The sequence below is a fragment of the Danio rerio genome, chromosome 3, assembly GCF_052040795.2.
Source record: "Danio rerio strain M-AB ecotype USA chromosome 3, GRCz13ab, whole genome shotgun sequence".
Classification (NCBI taxonomy): Eukaryota; Metazoa; Chordata; class Actinopteri; order Cypriniformes; family Danionidae; genus Danio; species Danio rerio.
Window position 1 is genome coordinate 52,594,997 of NC_141023.1, and position 18,383 is coordinate 52,613,379.

General features: G+C 41.2%; 1 protein-coding gene and 1 pseudogene across 6 annotated transcripts in view; one reads left to right on the forward strand and one right to left on the reverse strand.

The window, feature by feature from the left end:
- The window catches only part of gsg1l2a (gsg1-like 2a), a 172,953-nt gene that overhangs the window by 137,464 nt on the left and 17,106 nt on the right, over nt 1-18,383 (forward strand). The gene's annotated exons all lie outside the window — the stretch shown is intronic.
- LOC147846051 (E3 SUMO-protein ligase ZBED1-like) lies at nt 6,627-7,719 on the reverse strand (annotated as a pseudogene).

An 18,383-nucleotide genomic window follows, 5' to 3' on the forward strand; every position in this document is an offset into this window, starting at 1 on the left:
TATATATATATATATATATATATATATATATATATATATATATATATATATATAACCATACATACCAACCATATGTACAGCAAAATCAAATTGTTTCCACATAATCAATAAAAGGTTGCCACACCTTAAAAAATAAAAAATGTCTCCTCCGACCCTCTTAATGAAAACCTGATTTTTTTGTTAAATAAAGATATAGTTTCGCTAATCCACTGAGCATGAGTAAGAAGACGAGAATCTTTCCATTTTAGCAAAATAGCCCTAAGTGCCAATAAAGTAAAAAAAGCAATGATTTAACCCTTTGAAGAAGGCAACTGTATTTCTTATGAAGTAACCCCAAACAGTGCCACCTGTGGATCTGGATCTAGCTTGTGATGAAGAATCACAGATAACGTATCAAATATTAATCTACAGAAATCTTGGGATAGTTGGCATAAGTTGGGATAAGTCCAAAACATGTGAAATAAAGTGCCTTCAGCACAATTACATCTATTGCACAAAGAACTAGTACCACTAAATATTTAGGCTAATTTAGAAATATAATAATATAATTATATATATATATATATATATATATATATATATATATATATATATATATATATATATATATATATATATATATATATATATAAGCTTTGTGCACTACTTTAAATTGAATGAGGGAGTGCCGGGCACACATTAATGATGAGTGAATTTAAGAAACCACAGCCATATCACCCTGCAGCCCAAGAACGTTTACTCACTGAAGCTAAGCATGGCTGAGCCTGGTCAGTACCACTAGGGAACACTAGGTTGCTGTTTTAAGTGGTGTTAGTAAGGCCAGCAGGGGGAGCTCAACCTGTGGTCTGTATGAGTCCTAATGCCCCAGTAAAAGTGAAGGGGACACTACACTGTCAGTGGACACCGTCTTTCGGATAAGACATTAAACCGAGGTCCTGACTCTCTGTGGTCATTAAAAATCCCATGGTACTTCTCGTGAAAGAGCAGGGGTGTAACCCTGGTGTCCTGGCCAAAGTCCCTCTATCAGCCCTTTTGATCATGGCCTCCCAATCTTCCCTTCTACCGATTTGACTGTATCACTGTCACTCCACTCCACCAATAGCTAGTGTGTGGTAAGCGCACTGGCGCCGTTGTCCTGTGGCAGCTGTCGCATTATCCAAGTGGATGCTGCACACTGGTGGGGGTGTGGAGAGACCCCTCTCATGATTGTGAAGCGCTTTGGGTGTATGGCCATACACAATAAATGCACTATATTAATACACATTACATTACATTACAATTTTTTATATCGTCCCACAGATCATTTGATATCAAACCACAAAGATCCTCTTCCCAAGCACTCTTAATGTTATCTGTAAGGGAAAAGGATTGGTTCAGGTGGCGTCTGTTGTGGCGAAACTGTTGTCCTGCTTCATTGACAACATTGTATGACCTTGGCTTATTTCGTTTTGAAACAATGAGACCTGGCTGCCACCCTCTGTTTGTTTCAATGTGTACAGTATCTTAAGCATTCAAATCTGACAAGGATTTTGCACCTACGTTGTAGTGGCACGCTTGCTTCTTTTGCAGGGTTTGGAGTGCCTGGTGAACAACTTTGGGTGTAACTGGTCGCAGGACTTCAATAGACACTGGTAAGGTGCTCCTTAGGACTCTTCCCATCAGAACTTGAGCTGGTGAATAGGATGTGCCAGTGATAGGAGTATTTCTCAACAAGAGAAGAGCAAGTTGATGATCCTCTCTTGATTGTTCTGCTTTTTCAGGATGTGTTTGACAGTTTTGATTGTTCTTTCAACCCGTTGGATTGAGGATAGACTGGACTTGAGTGTGTCATCTTAATGCCCCACTCTGCAGCGAATTTCTTCATTTCATAGCTGGCGAAGGGTACGTGAACGCACACTTGCAGCTCTTTTGGAATGCCATGTCTTGCATACACTGTTTTCATTTTTTCAATAGACTCTATGCACAAACTCTGCTGACGTGTTTCCGGTAGAATATAAGCCAGTCTCTCAGCTTCCGCCTAACGTGTTCTACAGTAAAATCTTACAGCAGCGAAACCTAAACACGTTTGGAGCATGGCAAAGAAGGGAGATATACACTTAAATTGATGAGGATCCTGTGCCAGTGGATGCCCAACATCTGGAACATCTTTATTGTTCAGTTCCACAACCCACGGCAGATGATTAATGCACCGGATCAGGCTCAAAGTCTCCGTGAGGAGGTGGAGTGACTGAAAAGAGACTGCTTCGATGCTGCTTTTGATGTAATTCAGTTCTAAAGGTACAATTAAACATGATGTATCTGAATTTAACCCAGATGAAAGAAGTGACAAATTGTAATTGTATGTTATGTTAAATAATATTATGTTATTTTTTTAACTAAACTATAGTAAATTGTACTATACTGTATATATTGTAGTACTTAAAGGGACTTTGACTTTGATGTTGTAGTATTTACAACTTTCTGTTAATGAATGCAGCAACATACTCAGTATTAACCATCACTAACTTCAATAAATTGCAGTATAGTTAATATATATATATATATATATATATATATATATATATATATATATATATATATATATATATATATATATATATATACACGTGTCCAGAGTAAGAGCACCTGTAAGGGAGACACAGTCCATGCCATGGCTAAGGGTCCACACTGAGCATCTCATCCGCAGCATGAAGCAACACAAGATGGATAATCATCATCTTTTTCTATTACAGCGAGCACCAACCAGTTTTATACAATGGCTTGCCTGCTGTGCATTAGTAGAAGCTTGAGCTAAAGATTAAAGAATACACACACTGTACATAATTTATATGTTGTTGCCTGCACTGCAGGAATATAAAGTTGTCAATATAATAAACATTAATTTTCAACATAATCATTCAAACATATATTACATAACAATTTAAGTGAACAATTGCTCTGCACTAATGTAAATATAAATAAGAATTTTAAGATATAAATATATAAATTTAGAATATATAAATTTATATACTTGCACTGCAGGTGTAAATAAGCAGGGTATAATATGCATAGAGAAATATGCAATGCTCACCTCCATCAAATGTACCACCTCTGTCTTTTGACAAAAATCAGGCAGGCAACTACCGTCAGACCCCAAGTGATGCTCAAGCACTGGTTGTATTTAATTATATTTAATGCATAAAACACATAAAATGTATTTGTTTCAAGTCACAAAAATGTAATGAATGGGATGCTACCTCCAACTCATTTTGAACAAGGAAAACCTTGAAATATGTAAATATGAATAAGTAGACATTTGCACTGCAGCAATGTAAAAACATAACTTTAGACATTTGCACTGCAGTATAAATATAAATAGTTTGACACAATGTTAAACATTTCCCTTACAGGAATGTGAAAAAATACAACATTAAACAATTGTTAAATAAGAAGTTGTGAGTGTTTTGTTCAAATCTGTAATCATTTTGACAGGTAAAAGTAATCATCATTTCCTGAGAATAAATAGCCTCCCACTCAAACTATGCAGCTTCTCTGACTTCATCATCGACCTGAAACACGTCACACTGATCTCTCATGTCACTCCATCCTAACAGGAAACCTGGAAAGTAAAACGTAAAACGTTAGCTAATAACTCATACTAGTTCACACTTATGGATATTAAGCACAACATGTACATGTATGTAAATAGATAGATATACAGATAGATAGAAATGACACAGCTAATAAAAATATAACATACAAATCGATATAAACTGTGAAAAACACACACGGCTAGTGTTTAATTGCTATTCCTTTTTATAGCATGATAATACTCACCCTCAAAATGATGAATGTAACTCGAAATGTAGAATTTCTAACCTCTTCTCTTTTTTGCTGCTTGATGTGACAGCTCTCTGTCTCACGATTCGATTAAAGGGCACCTATGGTAAAAAATCTACTTTTTAAGCTATTTGGACAAACATGTGTATATATAGTGTATATACCATCATATTGGGGTGATATAAACATACCCAGTCCTTTTTTTTCAATTTAACAACATAAAATCAGTGGACCAATTAGAGCGGTTTTCAGACCGACTGCAACTTTACATAAGAGTGCGGTCCCCCTTCCCACTGAATTGATTGACAGCTGCACGTGTATATATGTCAGCAAGACCAGACATACGCAAAGCAACCGGGAATAAAAGGTCTGTTCTGTTTGCTAGGATCAGCAATCATCATCAAATGTGATTAAGAGTAAGTTTCACATGTTTAAAGTGTTTTAAAACAGTGGACATGTGTAATGAAGTACAGCGATTTACTTCAGCTTTACTTCATCAGCACAGCCGCGTGTCAGAACAATTATTGTATAAAAGAAGACACTTCAGTCCTGGTTTGTGGGCGTTAAATCAGGTTTATTTTGTACAATAACATAATAGATTTCCACACAGCAGTGGAGGTTAGCCTGTATCCTGTCACATTTGAGTGCAATAACAGTGCAAAGCTAAGCGCGCTCTGTCTGTCTGCCTGTCTGTGTGTGTGTGTGTGTGTGTCAGCTGCGGTGTGCGTGTGTATCTGTGTGTGTGTCAGCCGGGTGTGCGTGTGTATCTGTGTGTGTGTGTGTGTGTGTGCGCGTGAACTTTGTAACGATATTGCATGTGACTCATCAATGCAACTTCACAACAAATACTGATTAGTAAGGCTCTTACTGTAGTATTTCTCACAAACGCTACATGAGACCTACTTCCTTTAAGTCTGTCTGTTGTCTGACGCAGCCGAGGAAGGAGATTAAAGGACACGGGAAGGCACATAGAAACAGTAGGCGGCAAAAACTTGTCTTAAAGGCGCAGTACGACAAAACCACCCCCTGCGGTCTTGTCTTTGATGTTCATCACCTCAGGAAACTTTGACATGTAATCAACAATCAAAATAAATGACTGACTTCTGATTTCGAAGATGTTAGCAGTTACTTTTAACCAGGGAAGCTCTGGGATTTCATGAGAGATGAGTGGCTCTTTCTGGTTCCTGGGCTGGAACTGTTGGCACGTTGGACACATCTCAACCGTCTGCTTTTTGTGTTTAGTCATTCCAGGCCAATACAGACATTTTCTGGCATGTGCCTTTGTGCGCTGCATTCCTTGGTGTGAGATGTGTAGTTTCTCGGGAATCAGAATTCTACCATATACCAGTAATATGCCATCTTGCACGGCCACAGTGTGTCTGACAGGCCAAAACTGATGAATAGAGGGACCAAGTTAATTTCTGTGTGTCGGCCATCCTGTCCTTTGTGTTTTCACAAGCAACTGGAGTGTGCTGTCCTTTTTGCTTTTTGATTGAGAAGACGATCGCCAGCAGCTCCTTTTCAATCTTCTTTTCTCTATCTGTTAATGCCAGGGACGCATATGCTATTGGCTGCCCCTCCTGCAGCAGACATGCTCCTAAGCAATCTTTGGATGTGTCTGTCTATATGGTGAGTGCTGTGTTGGGGTCATAGCACTGGTGTGTTGGTTAGTGCTGTCTTGAGTGCAGACAGGGCCTCATGTTCCGGTTGCCACTAGAATGTAATGTCCTTTCTTAACAGCTGTCTAAGAGGGGCCATCAGTAATGCCTCACCTCTAATAAATGGTGCGAGATATTGTATCATGCCCAAAAGACGCTGCAGTGCTTGTCTGTCCTCGGGTGCTGGCATGCTTACTACTGCCTGTATCTTGTGGATTTATCATGTGGCCCATGAAATGTACATTATTCACCTTGAACTTGATCTTGTCGGGGTTAAATTTCACATTGTGTTTTTCTGCTCTCTGCATTATTTCAGCAACAATGACATCATGTTCTTGTTCTGTGGCAGCAGCAACAATCATATAATCCACTACAATGTGTACACCCTGTATGTTTCTATACACTTCATTGTTGTACTGCTGGAAAACTTTACTAGCAAACTTGACACTAAACGGCAGACATTTGAATCTATATCTACCCCATGGCGTATTATTGCATAGTAGAGAAGATTCTGTATCGAGTCTGACTTGCCAGTAGCCGTCCTTTTCATCAAAGATAGAGAAAATGTTCTTTCTTGAAAGCTTACACAGAACATCTTCAGTTATATAATAGAGAAATGAATAGAGAAATGTTGACGAAGGATAGCTTTATTAAGGTCACGAGTATCCAGGCATACTCGTAATGACCCATTCTTTTATTCAGTGATAACGAGGCTGTTGACCCAAGGAGTGGGCTGAGTGACTGGCGCTATAACATCTGCTTGCAACAGCTAATCTAGTGTATCCTTTAGTTTGCCCAGCAATGCCAAGATAATTTTTTTCCACAGCCATGTTTGACAGGGATTGCCTTCGGACCACCATAATTGTGGTGTTCACCCGTAAACTCACCGAGCCCTTCAAAGTAGAGCTGTACAATTCTGGAAAAAAATGAGAATCACGATTTTTTTTTTTTTTTTTTTTGCTTGAACAAAGATCACGGTTCTCTCACGATTCTGTGGAACTTTTTTATTTGAAATGTTTCCCCCTGAACATTATCAAACAGCTGTAAAATAGCAGTAAATAGGAAACAATACTCTTTAAATTAAAATAAATGTATTGAAAAATCATGAAATAATTTAAAGAAAAAGGCATAAAAAGCTATTATGTCATATTATGAGTAAATGATCTGATTTAAAGATGAAGTGATTTAAAGATTCTTAACTGGAAACACTAGCCTATCAACATTTTGTGGCTTCAGTGCAGAACGGCGACAAGAGACAATGTTGCCTCCTGTGCTGAAAACCCTTTCAGAAGGGGAACTGGTTGCAGGAATGCATCTTGGATACTGCTCCTTATGAGCCTTCCACCACACTAATGGATTGACTTCACTGTCAGCGTTGCTTAAGAACAGGTAAGACTGTAGCTCCATGCTGACAGATTGTTGTCGCTGTGAGGCTGGATCTGTTGGCCCTGTGTTTCTTTGTGCTGGTTTGAAGAAACTCCCTAAGGTCTTTCGAGTCTTAGTTTCAGGACTGCTACTGCTAGTTATAGTAGGCAGACTTTCCTGTGAAGGACAAATCATGTTGATTTAATAAGTTTATTCATGTTAAAAAATAATGTATTAACAATTTAAACAATTCTGTACATTGTAATACACCTTATATATATCTAGATTTACCTGAACTGTTGTTAGCTTTGACATCTCATCTTGTATTTTGTTTTGGACAGCAGTTTTGTTATCTTTATTGACATACGCCATCTTAAACCTGGGGTCGAGGGTTGTTTTTTGGTCTTGATATTTTTCCTCCAGATACCCCACAATCTTGGATTTTATTGTGCAAATAAGGTCAGAGTAATCTTCCTTAACAGCCAAAACAGAAGACTTGAAAAGGTGGAGAGCAGGTTTCACAGAAGAGACACTGACATACTGCTCTCCTGAAAGAGCATCTGTGAAGTCAGCTAGTGGGGTGAGAGTCTTGTCCACAGCCTCCAGGACCTCCAGGTTTTGCCATGTCAGAAAGAGGTGCATAGCCTTGCGGTCAGAGGACAGGACAGGTGATGGCAGCTTGCTGCTCAAGTACTCTCCTCACCATAGCCTGCCTAGATCCCCACCTTGTTGAACACTCCGTCTTGAGCTTGTGGTCTGGTAAACAGAGTTGTTTTTGTGCCTCAGAAAGATCCCTCTTCCTCTTTCAACTGTAGCTGAAACACCCGACAACCTTTTTGCACAAACCTATAGCACGTTCAATTTGTGGGTCCTTCATTGCATTCTCTAGAAGAAGAAAACAAAATCAGTTAACAAGTCTGAAGTCTTAAACACACATTTACAAATGGTATACATTTTGTGATGTAAATAAAGAATACAATAGTATTGGGGCTATTTGATAGATTAGATATTACATACAAAATTATAAATAGACTTTACTGCATAAACTTTTAAACTTAGTTAGCTTCTTAACTTTTAGAAATAGTATATATTGTAGCTTACTTTTATCAGTTTCACATTCAAGTATTTTGAATATACTCAGTAAATGTTCAATTTAATGATAGACTGCTATTAAAAAATGGCACTAGGTGGCATAACATTTTCATTTTATTAATTCTGTAGAGTCCAGACAGTTGGTCCAATGACGGTATCCACTGAAGGATGAAGGTTCACTGCATGTTTGGTCTTTCCAGTGCACAATGTTGATCTATATTAAACTTAACTCATATCTGACTCCAATTTTAGTATGAGGTGGTTTAGAATATTAATATATTTATCCTGGTTTTATCTGACTCCAATTATAAATCATTGAGAAGGTTATTTTGTTTCCGTTCACATTAGTTTAGATTATGATTGAATATTCTCTTCGGTTCATCATTTTATGTTATTCTCGTTCATTGGGATTCCTATAACATCCTGAATCTTGTACCGGCCGAGTATACAATTTCTTAAGCACAAGCATGTCAGTCTTGGTCATTTAACAGTGGCGATTGACCGCTATCCTAAAAAGGCAGAACCCTACTTACTCAGATTAGGATATTTTTTATGCGGTCCCCATAGATCTGCTACCTCCTAAATCAAACAGAGCTATTTAGTCATATAATGATCATTACTATAGAATTAAGCAGACCAGTCGTACTTAAACTATTAGTAACTTTGAATAATCACTACACTATCTAAATAGTATTATAAGTTTATCGGGTGAAGGACTATGCCCTTAGATAGCCTTTTACAGTCTAAGTATACATGAATTAATGCCAATGTGTTAGTCGGAGCTCTAGAGACATCGTATAGCATGCCGCAATGCTCCGTCTACCGTGTTCTAGTCCGCTACTAACCTGTACAGGGGCTTGTGGTGCTATGAAATTACCACAATCTACTAGAGATAATAACACGAACTCTGTTTGAATAATTCAAAACATAACAATTTATTGGTCAGGTAAATGTATTATGCCAATTCAATCAGTCAATTCATAAATAATCAATAACACATCAAATTATCAAAGACAAATCCAAGATGAAAAGATGCATACCTGACTTCAAATTATAGCTACACAACATGGAGCGTAAGCTCCATGTTATGGGCTGATCTGGTTAGGCAAAATCGCCCTGAGCCTTTCTCAAACCTTACCTTAAATAATCCAAGAATTCTCCCAAGGAAGGGGGTGTGTGCATAACAAAAGGCATTCACACTTTGTGCTGCCTGTGGAAAAGTCAACAGTATACCTCTTTGCCAACAGTATACCTCTTTCTGCTTATGCTGATGACATTAGCATATTTATCACAAATTAAAATAATGTACTTGAAACGGTTAAAGCTTTAAATGTGTATGAAAAGGCCTCTTCATCAAAGGTCAATTGGGATAAAAGTGAAGCTTTAATACAAGGTCACTGGAGAGAGGAAAACATTCCTAAGTTACCAAGTGGTTTGAAGTGGGGGAAAATAGAATAAGGTATAGCAGAAGATATCTGTGAATTTTGCTAAATGGAAATGATGGATCCCTCAGATGTCAAATCACAGACGGGTTTAAATAGCAAACAATTTAGTTGCTTCTGTGCTTTGGCATAAAGTTATGGTATTAAATCCACCTAAGTGTTTGATTGAAAAGATGCCGAAAGAAATTTAGATTTTTTTTTTGGTCTGGGTATCACTGAATTAAAGCTACTGTATTGTCAAGGTCTTGTTGACTTATCTTCTAGAACAGCAGCTTTTAGATTAAAATCTGCACAGAGATTTTTATAGGGAAATAGTTTGAGATAGCATGAAACCGCCAAATTGCTTTTACAAAAGTCAGGGAAGTTGGGGTATGACAAACATTTTATTTTTTATTTTTTTTGCTAAATATTTAGAAATATAATATTTTCAAGAAAAAACAAAAACATGTCTTGAGTGGCTAAACTTTCTATATGGATTTCAAGGAAAAACTAAAATCAGAAAAATGGATCAAAATATGTTTTTAATTTTTTTTTTTGGTTATGTTAGAAGCTCCACTAAAAATTGAGTTTGCATTTTACAAATTAACAAATAATCCTTTGTGGATAAATGGTCTGTTGAAAGTGTTCTGTGTATTGTTGATAGTGATGGAGAGTTGGTTTTTATCTTTCTAATGCTTTGAATAGGTGACGCAGTGGTGTTGTAGGTAGTGCTGTTGCCTCACAGCAGGAAGGTCGCTGGTTCGAGCCTCGGCTGGGTCAGTTGCCGTTTCTGTGTGGTGTTTGCACGTATCTCCGTGTTAGGGAAAATGGCGCAGCAAGCATGTCTCAACACCCTACCGAGTTGTTTCCTCAATCACCAAAGGGTTACCTAATACCCTTGAGGAAACCGGCTCCACTCACAGATTGTAAAACCTTGCAAATGTGTTGGGTGTCGCCCAGCCCGCAGCTGTACAGATGTCTGTTAGAGTGGCGCCGCGTGCACGCGCCCAAGAGGATTTAGCAGAACCTGTTCCTCGTCCTCCCTGACCTTGACCTTGGGGGAAACGCATACTTGCGCATGCCCCGAGGCCAGCTGTGGGCCAGTGCATCCGTGCCGAGAGAGCCTTCGGTCAGGAAAAAAAAACAACTGGCTATGAGCGTTCTCGGGGGAAGCAAACAGATCGATCTGGGCCTCCCCGAATCGCGCCCATATCAGCTGAACAGACTCGGGGTGGAGTCTCCATTCTCCAGGGCGTAACAGCTGTTGTGAGAGCGCATCGGCTGCACGATTGAGCGTGCCTGGAACGTGAATGGTGCACAGCGATCTCAGTGACTCCAGAGTAGCAGACGGCGGGCGAGCTGAGACATGCGGCGAGAGCGCATACCCCCCATGCGGTTGATATACGCCGCAGCCGCCGTACTGTCCGTCCTGACCAGCACGTGTTGCCGCTCCAGCACTGGTAAAAAGCGGTGGAGAGGGAGAAACACTGCCAACAGCTCTAGGCGATTGATATGCCAATGCAACTGGGCACCCTTCCACAGGCCCGCAGCCGCATGCCCGCGACACACGGCCCCCCAACACATGTTTAAAGCATCTGTTAAAACAACAACATGGCTGGACGCCTGTCCTAGAGGCACACCGGCCTGTAGGAACGAGGGGTCGTTTCAAGAGCTGAGGGCGCGGCGACACAGCGCAGTAACAGAGACCCGGTTTGTGCCCGCGTGCCATGCGCGTCTTGGGACCCAATCGTGAAGCCAGTGCTGAAGTGGTCTCATATCAGTGGGACCACTAGTTTGCTGTCGAGCTCCCTCAGACAGTTCAGCAAAAGGCGAGCGCGTTCCACGGAGAGGTGCGCTACCATGGTGATCGAGTCCAGCTCCATCCCGAGAAAAGAGATCCTCTGCACGGGGACGAGTTTGCTCTTTTCTCGGTTGACCTGAAACCCCAGTAGGCGGAGATGCCGAAGCACCTTGTCCCTGTGCACAATCAATTGCTCCCGCAAGTGGGCTAAAATCAGCCAGTCGTCGAGATAATTGAGTATGCGGATGCCCGCGAGCCGAAGGAGCGCTAAGGCACCCTCCACGAGTTTGTTGAAGACCCGCGGAGACAGAGAGAGCCCGAAGGGGAGGACCTTGTACTGCCACGCTCGACCCTTGAACGCAAACCGCAGAAATTGGCAGTGGCGTGGAAGAATGGAGACATGGAAATACGTGTCCTTCAGGTCTATGGCTGCAAACCAATCCCGAGGACGAACGCATTGGAGAATGCGCCTCTGCGTGAGCATTCTGAACAGCAGCTTGTGCAGACAGCGGTTCAAAACACGCAGATCTAGGATTGGTCGTGACCAGAGGTAATATGATTGTGCACCGCTGGCCACTAATCTGTAATCAGTAATAATCCAATCAGAATGATCCTAGCTTTATATAAATGGATCACTTTCTCCTCATTGCACTATCTTCGTTTTGGAAGAATCCCCCCTTCCACCCCATCTCCTCCTTTTTCTCCCCTTCTAAAGGGGGAGCGATCGAGACCTACCTGATCTCGGTTCTCCTGATATGCTTTTAGACCGGGTGGGAGCCCTGGGCTCAAATATCTCCGAGCTCAGGGTTCTCTCCCGGGACAGCATGCCAAAACTGCTATAAGTGCCAAGCATATCTAAGTGGGAACTCTTGAAACCACTGTTGACAAAGAGAGTAGGGGATTTGCAATGGAGAATTCTGCATGGTGGTTTGGCTGTTAATGCTTTTATTTCCATGTTAAATCCAAATGTGAGTGATCAATGTCCTTTCTGTCAGCAGAGAGAAACCATTTTTCATAGTTTTTCAGACTGTGGCAAATTGGCAATTGACAAACCGAAAATTTGTTTCGGTTGTTGCAAAAGATGTTTGTAATGTTTGGAGAAAAAATTTCAAAGCAAATGTTCATTTTTGGTTTTAAATATTGTCAGAAATTGTTAGTTGCTTAATTTTTTACTTGGTCAAGCAAAAATATCTACTTAAGTAGAAGAAACAAGATAGAAGGTTTTTTAGACAGTGATGCGAGTACAGTTTTTGTCAGATCAGTAAAAGCCAGATTGAAAATTGACTTTGACTATTTCAAATCTACCAATAATATAGAACAGTTTATAAACATTTGGTGCTTTAAAAATGTATTACAGATGTTACTACTTCAATGTGTTCCTTTTGCCGCCATTCATACCGCAGCGACAGCGGTAAGTGGTGCGCCAACAGCTATTGACCGCTGGGTGGCACTTTTAACACATATATTCAGCTTTGCCTTTTTACAATACTAAACAGACTGTAGGCGTAGTAGCTTACTGTATGTGATGTGTTTAATTAAAATGTAATTTTGATTTAGTTTTCTTAGTAATAAACATGCTCTTACACTATACCAAATGCTTTAGAAAAGATATATGGTGAGAAGTCATAGGCTTCAAAAAGCAAATATAAGTTCTTTAGCCTTTAGTGCCCTATTAAATTTTGTTTGGGTGAAAAAAATGTTTTGATTTCTTTGACCATAATGGCAATGTTATTACCTCAAATCCTAAACGTGCGCATATGAAAAATAGCAAAATAATATTAAGATTATCGTGCCGGTGGAGCACATCACCTGATTGTGAACTTGTGATCACCTGAACTTACTTTATCAGTAGGCTATTTATTATTTATTATTGACTATGTTACAAATATTTGGCCAACTGCCACTTTGTGTAAAACACTCTCATGTTTATATAAATTAATTAAATAAATGGGCATATCCGCACGCAAAGTGAGGCGCATATTATTTATCGTCTTTTTATTTTCTTATTTTCTCTGTTCATTTTCTCTTTCACACGCATGTAAGAAAAAAAATCTGCTTGCTTAAAAAAACATTACGTCCACTAATGCAGGCCTACAATAATAATAATAGCCTAATAATAATAACAATAATAATAATTAGCTAATAGTAATTATATCCATAATGCTGGGATGCGTGGTGCTTTGACTCGAAATCTATGTCATAAGCAAAATTGTAGAGTTCCACGGCATAGGCTATAGCTGTCACCGGCTCGGTCCCAGCTATTCCCTTCACTAACCAGCAGAGGTCATCATCAACGGACTATTGACATTACGTCATCCATCTACACTGATTTCAGACACACCTGACACACATCTTCAATCACATTCCACACACATATAAGCAGCACTCACACGCTGCTTCAGTGCGAAGTCTTGTTTTGCCCCGCAGACATTTCTGAGCGTTTTTCCCTGATTCTGATTTCTTCTTGTTGCCAACCCGGACTGTTTCTTGACCCTGTATTTATATTGCCGCCTGCCCTGAACTTTGCCTGCTTTTGGACTCTGAATCTCTGCTGCCAGCCCTGATCCCAGCCTGTTATCCGATGACGATTTCTAGCCACCTGTCTACTACACCGTACTCTTCTGCTGTACACTTGAGTATATACTTCTTCCTGTTTAATCTCATTTATACAATAAACGTACTGCACATGGATCCATCTTTGTCTGAGCTTTTGTTACAGAAGACTTCGCCAACATCGGATCCCGCAGCCATGCAAAAGTTTTCTACGGAACTTCAAGCTCAAGCCCAAACACTCTCGGTTCATCAACAACAACTCACTCACCTCACTCAGCTCACGGAGGAATTGGTGAAGGCATTACAAGGTCTGAACATCTCTGCACAGTCACCAATGGAGAGCTTTGCTTTCAACGCTCCTCCCGGCGAAAACCCCAGTGCTGCACAAAACCCACGATTGGCTCTTCCTGAGAAATATGGAGGTAATCCAGCTAAATGTAAAGGATTCCTACTGCAGTGTCAGCTATTTATCTCCCAGCAGCCATATATGTACACAACAGAGAAGAGCAAAATAGCGTTTGTCTGTTCGCTACTCACCGACAAAGCCCTGGAGTGGGCTACCGCCATCTGGCAACCAAGCACCCCTACGTTCGCCACTTTTGCAAGTTTTTTGCAAAAATTTCGCACTGTGTTCGAACATCCTGAGGGAGGTCGCAGCGCTGGTGAGGAGTTGTTAACTATTCAACAAGGCAACCAAACAGCCGCCGACTTCGCTCTTCACTTCCGCACACTGGCAGCCCAGACTGGATGGCTGGATGATACATTAAAGACACTATATCGTAAAGGTCTCAACCCAGAATTGCAAACTGAACTAGCTTGTCGTGATGAGGGAAAAACATTGGACCAATTCATTGAACTTTCTATACGCCTGGACCTCATACGAGCTCGTAAACCACTTCACTCTTTGTCACCCCTCAGCCTAAGACCCAGATTACCCTCAAGCAACACTCTGGAACCCATGCAAATTGGTCACACTCCACTAACCTCCGAAGAACTTGGTTAAAGAAACATAACCCTCTTATTTCCTGGCGGAAGGGTGAGATCATAAGTTGGGACAAGGAATGCCTTCAAGATTGCTTGCAAACTGTATCACCCTTACAAGTCAGCTCCATTACAACCACAGAGAAAATTGTTCCCCGTTCGGAAATTCCCGAAGAATATCACGACCTGACCGAAGCATTTAACGAGCAAAAGGCCACCGAGTTACCACCGCACCGTGAGTATGACTGTGCAATTGAGCTTTTGCCCGGAACGACACCCCCACGGGGAAGAATATTCCCTTTATCCCAAACTGAAACCGAAACCATGAACGCATACATTGAGGAGGAACTCAAGAAGGGATTTATACGTCATTCTACGTCACCTGCATCAGCCGGTTTCTTCTTCGTGGAGAAGAAGGATGGTGGATTACGCCCATGTATCGACTACCGGGGGCTCAATGCAATTACAGTCAAGTACAGGTACCCTTCGCCTCTAGTCCCGGCAGCTCTAGAATTATTACGCACTGCCAAATACTTTACTAAGCTCGATCTCCGTAGTGCTTACAATTTGATTAGAATAAAGAAGGACCATGAGTGGAAAACTGCGTTCTCTACTAGTAGCGGCCATTATGAATACTTGGTCATGCCCTTCGGACTAGCAAACAGTCCCTCTGTGTTCCAAGCATTTATTAATGACGTCTTCCGAGACATGCTTCATCGCTGGGTCATTGTCTATATCGATGACATCCTGATCTATTCTGAATCCCTAGAAGAACACATCAGTCACGTAAGGGCAGTGCTTCAACGACTAATCGAACACCGATTATATGCAAAACTACAGAAGTGCGAATTCCAATAAACATCCATCTCCTTCCTAGGATACATTATTGGCACTGAGGGCGTGGCCATGGATGAGCAGAAGGTGCAAGCAGTATTAAAATGGCCCAAGCCCAGAACCATTAAAGAGCTCCAAAGATTTCTTGGCTTCGCAAATTTTTATAGACGTTTCATTCGAAACTTCAGTTTGGTTGCTTCCCCACTCACAAGTTTGACCAGAGGGAAGGGATCACTTATCAAATGGAACGACACGGCTGAGAGGGCATTTGCCAAATTGAAACAGCGCTTCGCCACCGCTCCCATCCTTCATAATCCTAATCCTGAGTTACCCTTCATTGTGGAAATTGACGCATCCAACACGGGCATCGGCGCAATATTATCCCAGAAACAGGGTTCTCCATCCAAATCTCATCCATGTGCAATACACAACAACCCCAGCTCCGGGCACCCAGGTATAAGCGGAACAATGGAACTGGTACAGAAAAAATTTTGGTGGCCCAACATGCTGACGGACATCACAAGATTTCTCAACAATTGCCGTCTATGTAATATGCACAAGCACTCCCGAAAGCTACCGGCCGGATTATTACAACCCTTACCCACCCCCCGCAGACCATGGTCCCATATAGCTATCGATTTTATAACGGATCTCCCCACATCTCAAGGCAATACCACTATTCTAACCATAATTGATAGATTTTCCAAGGCGTGCAGACTCATTCCCATTCCCAAACTTCCCACCTCTCTAGAAACGGCTGAACTCCTATGTAATAATGTCTTTCGTTTTTATGGGTTACCGGAGGATATTGTGTCAGACAGAGAACCCCAGTTCACATCAAGAGTATGGATGGCTTTCTTTAAAAGTCTCAACATCAACATCAGTTTAACTTCAGGATACCACCCACAATCCAACGGACAAACCGAGAGGCTCAATCAGGAAATTACACGCTTTCTACGCACCTACTGCCACCAAAATCAAGCCGACTGGAGCAAGTATTTGATATGGGCTGAATACGCACAGAACTCGTTACGTAAGGCTGCTACGGGACTGACTCCTTTCCAGTGTGTACTCGGGTTCCAACCCCCACTATTCCCATGGTCTGGCGAACCCACCGAACTACCCGCTGTCAATGACTGGCTTCAGCGGAACGCCACTCACACACACTTATCACGAGCCATAAGGAGATTTAGAGAGCAGGCAGATCGCCGTCGACGCCCAGCCCCGACATATACACCAGGACAATGGGTATGGTTATCAACCCGGGACCTCCGCATGAAATTACCATGCAAGAAACTCAGCCCCAGGTACGTGGGTCCTTTCAAAATCAATAAACAGATTTCACCAGTATCTTTTCGCCTGGAATTGCCCAATAATTACCGTATTTCTCCCACATTTCATGTATCACTTCTCAAACCGGCTGCTGGTCCTGTGGAGGAGGAGAGGGAGTTGGCAGACGGTGCGCAGGGCTCCCCACCCATTGTCATCGACGGTGAGGAAACTTATCAGGTACACGACATCCTGAACTCCAGACGTCGGGGCGGGACACTACAATATCTGGTAGACTGGGAGGGGTACGGTCCGGAGGAAAGATCCTGGGTCAACAGAGCGGACATTCTGGACCCCAACCTTCTACAGAAATTTCATCAGGATCATCCGGAAATGCCGGCCCCTCGCCCCCGTGGAAGACCCCGACGTCGTTATCATCCTCACGTCAGGAGCCGTTCGCAGGAGGGGGGCTCTGTCACCGGCTCGGTCCCAGCTATTCCCTTCACTAACCAGCAGAGGTCATCATCACCGGACTATTGACATTACGTCATCCATCTACACTGATTTCAGACACACCTGACACATATCTCCAATCACATTCCACACACATATAAGCAGCACTCACACGCTGCTTCAGTGCGAAGTCTTGTTTTGCCCTGCAGACATTTCTGAGCGTTTTTCCCTGATTCTGATTTCTTCTTGTTGCCAACCCGGACTGTTTCTTGACCCTGTATTTATATTGCCGCCTGCCCTGAACTTTGCCTGCTTTTGGACTCTGAATCTCTGCTGCCAGCCCTGATCCCAGCCTGTTATCCGATGCCGATTTCTAGCCACCTGTCTACTACACCGTACTCTTCTGCTGTACACTTGAGTATATACTTCTTCCTGTTTAATCTCATTTATACAATAAACCTACTGCACATGTATCCATCTTTGTCTGAGCTTTCGTTACAATAGCCTATAGTGTGGAAAATAGGCTATATTTAGATGCGTTTCCCAAAACCATCATTAGCCAACTAAGGTCCCGTCATTACAAACATAGTTTGTTGATTTGCCGTTTCCCAAAATTTAGTTTATAATAGTTTAGTTTTTACATACAGTATTGCCTAGACTTTTTTATCGGACTAAAATTATCGCATGGATTCAGAGTTATTATTTAAAAGATAAAGCGTTTTAATGACGGATGTGGGTGTCACAAAATACTTTTTAAATTATTGTTTTCGTATTATTATTATTTAATGTGAACACTACTTAATATAAATTTTATTGTATTTATATTACCGCTTTTTGGAAAAACTATTACAGTGCTTCCCACACTTGCGGTGGTAGCCGGATTGAAGGACACCATACTCACATCACTTTAACTATATGCGATAAACAAAACATAATTCCATTTTAATGATAATAATTGTATTTATTATGACACTTTTCTTTTTAATAGGTTAAAGTAAAGACTGAAAAAAAAGAAATGCTATTCAGGAGTAATGTGCTCACTCTGACAGGGTAAATCAGATTCTTTCTCTCTTTCAAGTTCAAAGCAAATTTGAATGCAAAAGGATTTTAGATATGCATATACAAGCCTATGTAACA